The following is a 4917-nucleotide window of genomic DNA, read 5'->3' as shown; positions in this document are numbered from 1 at the left end:
AACCACCTGTTTTTGTAAATAAAGTTTTATTTGAACATGACCACACTTATTTGTTTACATATTGTCCATGATGCTTCTGTGCTACAACAGCAGAGCTGAGTACCAGCAACAGAGACCGGACGGCTTGCAAAGCCTCAAATATTTACCTTCTGGTCCTTTGCAGGAAAAAAAATTGCCCATTCTTTTTTTCTGATTTTTAATAAAATGTGTCCTATCATACCTGTGCACATATTTTTTAGCATTCTTTTTTTAATATCTTTTTTTTAAATTGAAGTATAGTTGATTTACAATGTCATGTTAGTTTCAGGTGTACAGCACAGTGATTCAGTTATACATATATATATGTATATTCTTTTTCAGATTCTTTTCTCTTATCGGTTTTACAAAATATTGAGTACAGTTCCCTGTGCTATACAGTAAGTCACTGTTGGTTATCTATTTTATATGTAGTAGTGTGTGTATGTTAATCCCAACCTCTTAATATATCACTCCCCACCCCCCTTTCCCTTGGGTAACCATACTTTTGTTTTCTATGTCTGTGAGTCTCTTTCTGTTTTGTAAATAAGTTCATTTGTACCTTTTTAAAAAATTGCCCATTCTTGTTCTAGACAATATTTAATAGCCTCTTCCATGATCTGTCATTGAGGACCAAAAGGGAGATAAGACTGGAAAATTCCACTCTTTACACTACAAAGCTACAGTAATCAAAACAGTATGGGGCTTCCCTGGTGGCTCAGTAGTTAAGAATCTGCCTGCCAATGCAGGGGACACGGGTTCGAGCCCTGGTCTGGGAAGATCCCACATGCTGTGGAGCAACTAAGCCTGTGTGCCACAACGACTGAGCCTGTGCTCTAGAGCCCGTGAGCCACAACTACTGAGTCCACGTGCCACAACTACTGAAGCCGGCGCCTAGAGCCTGTATGCCGCAACAAAAGCCACCTCAATGAGAAGCCTGCGCACCGCAATGAAGAGTAGCCCCTGCTCGCCACAACTAGAGAAAGCCCGCGCAGCAACGAAGACCCAATGCAGCCAAAAATAAATAAATAAAAATTTTAAAAAACCAAAAAAAAGAGTATGATACTGGCACAAAAGCAGAAATATAGATCAATGGAACAGGATAGAAAGTCCAGAGATAAACCCACGAACCTATGGTTACCTAATCTATGACAAAGAAGGCAAGAATATACAATGGAGAAAAGACCGTCTCTTAAGTGGTGCTGGGAAAACTGGACAGCTACATGTAAACGAATGAAATTAGAACACTCCCTAACACCATACATAAAAATAAACTCAAAATGGATTAAAGGCCTAAATGTAAGGCCGGATACTATTAAAGTCTTAGAGGAAAACACAGGCAGAACACTCTTTGACATAAATCACAGCAAGATCTTTTTCAATCCACCTCCTAGAGTAATGAAAATAAAACCAAAACTAAACGAGTGGGAACTAATTAAACTTAAAAGCTTTTGCACAGCAAAGGAAACCATAAGCAAAACGAGAAGACAACACTCAGATTGGGAGAAAATATTTGCAAACGAAGCAACCAACAAGGGATTAATCTCCAAAATATACGAAGAGCTCATGCAGCTCAATATCAAAAAAAAAAAACGAAAAGAAAAGAAACCCAATCAAAAAATGGGCAGATCTAAATAGACGTTTCTCCAAAGAAGACATACAGATGGCTAAAAAGCACAAGAAAAGATGCTCAACATCACTAATTACTAGAGAAATGCAAATCAAAACTGCAATGAGGGGCTTCCCTGGTGGCGCAGTGGTTAAGAATCCACCTGCCAATGCAGGGGACACGGGTTCAAGCCCTGGTGCGGGAAGATCCCACATGCTGCGGAGCAAATAAGCCCGTGTGCCACAACTACTGAAGCCCGTGTGCCTAGAGCCCGTGCTCCGCAACTAGAGAAGCCACCGCAATGAGAAGCCCGCACATCACAACAAAGAGCAGTCCCTGCGAACCGCAACTAGAGAAAGTCCGCGCACAGCAAGAAAGACCCAACGCAGCCAAAAATAAAATAAATAAATTTACTTAAAAAAAAACTGCAATGAGGTATCACCTCACACTGGTCAGAATGGCCATCATCAGTCTACAAACAATAAATGCTGGAGTGGGTGTGGAGAATAGGGAACCCTCCTACACTTGATGGGAATGTAAATTGGTACAGCACTGTGGAGAGCAGTATGGAGGTTCCTTAAAAAGCTAAAAATAGAGCTACCATATGATCCAGCAATCCCACTTCTGGGCATATAACCAGACAAAACCATAATTCAAAAAGATACGTGCACCCCAATGTTCAATGCAGCACTATTTACAATAGTGAGGACATGGAAGCAACCTAAATGTCCATCAACAGAGGAATGGATAAAGAAGATGTGGTACATCTATACAATGGAATATTACTCAGCCATAAAAAAAAGAACGAAATAATGCCATTTGCAGCAACATGCATAGACCTAGAGATTGTCACACTGAGTGAAGTAAGTCAGACAGAGAAAGACAGATATCATATGATATCACTTATATGTAGAATCTAAAAAAGGGTACAAATGAACTTACCTACAAAACAGAAATAGAGTTACATATGTCGAAAAGAAACTTATGGTTACCCAGGGTAAGGGTGGGGGGAGAGATAAATTGGGAGATTGGGATTGACATATACACACTGCTATATATAAAATAGATAACTAACAAGGACCTACTATATAGCACAAGGGAACCCTACTGAATACTCTATAATGGCCTATATGGGAAAAGAATCTAAAAAAGAGTGGATACATGTATATGTATAACTGAATCACTTTGCTGTACACCTGAAACTAACACAACATTGTAAATCAACTATACTCCAAGAAAAATTAAAAAAAAAAAGACTTCCAGCTTTTGGCTCAGAGGAGGCCAAGGTGCAACTTTCTTCAGTCGTCCCGAATCTGGGTTCATCCAACACCAGCCGCCTCCACCATGTTGCCTAAGTTCGACCCCAACAAGATCAAAGTCGTGTACCTGAGGTGCACCAGTGGGGAAGTTGGTGCCACGTCTGCCCTGGCCCCCAAGATTGGCCCCCTGGGTCTGTCTCCAAAAAAGGTTGGTGATGACATCGCCAAGGCAACTGGTGATTGGAAGGGTCTGAGGATTACTGTGAAACTGACCGTTCAGAATAGACAAGCCCAGGTTGAGGACTGATCATCAAGGCCCCAAGGAACCGCCAAGAGACAGAAGGAAGCAGAAAAACATTAAGCACAGTGGAAACATCACTTTTGATGAGATTGTCAACATTGCCTGACAGATGCGGAATCGATCTTTAGCTAGAGAACTCTCTGGAACCATTAAAGAGATCCTGGGGGCCACCCAGTCTGTGGGCTGCAATGTTGATGGCCGCCACCCTCACGACATCATAGATGACATCAACAGTGGTGCAGTGGAATGCCCAACTAGTTAAGAACTGCAAAGAAAAATAAAGGGTTATTTGACAACCAAAAAAAAGAAAATTCTACTCTTGCCTGAAGAACCTTACTCATGTCCTCAGGTATTTAAATGGGAAAAGGAAAGACCAGTCAATATCAGTCTTGAGCGGAATCACCCACAGACAACCAAACCCTGCTACAATAGGTCTGCTCTTGAAATCCACCTAATCAACGACTAACCCCACTTCATTTTGAGCCAGTCATAGCCAATCATTTACATTTAACCTAAACCCCACATTTCCCCCAAGCCCTATATAAACCCTATCTTTTACTTTGTTCACAGAGATTATCTGTCACCTTGCAGTTCTCCCTTGCCTGGAAATAAATAATTTCTTAAATAAATAATTTTGTGTGTTTGTTTTTCTTTCTAGATTTGAAAGAATTGTGATTCCTTTAATACAAGCAAACCTAAAATGCAATGAATTAACAAAATAGAAGTTTAGATTCTGCTCACCTAGCAGTCTTGAACAGGCGTTCAGCTTGGTGGGGCAGCTCTCATCCTCCCTGTCATTCATGGACCAAGATTCCTTCTATCTGTCATCTTTCATGGCTCTGTCACCACTTGCATCCAGCTGGGAGGAGAGGAAAGAAAGAGTTTCATTGTGTGTGGGTATGGGGGGAGGTGTTTACTAGGCCAGTCCTGGAAGTGGCACCCATCGATTACCCCTTAATCCATCTTACATCCCATTAGAGAGAATTTAGTATAGAGGTTATATCAAATTGTAAAGGACAGAATGTATATAAGTAGGGAGCTAGAGGTCTCCATTACAGGGTGTAAATCAGAAAGCATCTTAATTTTTGTCTTCCACTGGCCCTTTAATTTATTCTCTATGGCTGGTTTTCCCTTGCCCCTTTCACCTTGGTCAAATCCATCAACTTTGCTAATTACTCTTATGTATTAAAAGTCCTCCTGAAATGCTAGTCTCCCAAACAACATCAGTTAAGTAACAGAAATGCCCAGCCCCATCTAATAGTCATCACTCTAAAATTGATTTAAGACTGAGGCTTCTTCCTCTCTCCCAGCGTGGGCCTCTAGGATGTGAGTCACCTCCTATGGAAAAGGAGTGTGTGATCAGTTTCATTCTTTCTTCATTCAATGCTTCCACTTTCCTCATCTTGTTGCTACTGTCTCTAATCCTTCCAAGCTGGGTGGCTGCTAGTTCGTCTGGTGTCTTTCGATAGATTAGAAAAAGGTTCCCCCTTCTGGGTGAATGCAACCCCATGGTGAGAGAACTGCACCTCTGTGTGAAGTAGAAAAAGGCAACTCTTGCTCCAAGTAGACACAACCCCGTGCCAGGGCATATGGTTTGGAGAGTGGAAAGCAGGCTGGATTTCAGCCCCCATTAGCACCTACAGTCAGGTGCCATTTTCGGCAAATAACTTACACAACCATGAAGCCTGTTAAGGTTGGAACATATGGAGGAAGTCACAAGGGAGACTGTAATG

At 41.4% G+C, this 4917-nt stretch overlaps 1 pseudogene; it reads left to right on the top strand.

The window, feature by feature from the left end:
• Positions 1–2968: 2968 nt before the first annotated feature.
• On the top strand, positions 2969–3459 carry LOC137760105 (large ribosomal subunit protein uL11-like; annotated as a pseudogene).
• The last annotated feature ends 1458 nt before the right edge of the window (positions 3460–4917 follow it).

Source organism: Eschrichtius robustus, chromosome 1, assembly GCF_028021215.1.
Source record: "Eschrichtius robustus isolate mEscRob2 chromosome 1, mEscRob2.pri, whole genome shotgun sequence".
In the NCBI taxonomy this organism is placed as follows: Eukaryota; Metazoa; Chordata; class Mammalia; order Artiodactyla; family Eschrichtiidae; genus Eschrichtius; species Eschrichtius robustus.
This window is presented reverse-complemented; position numbering and strand designations above follow the sequence as displayed.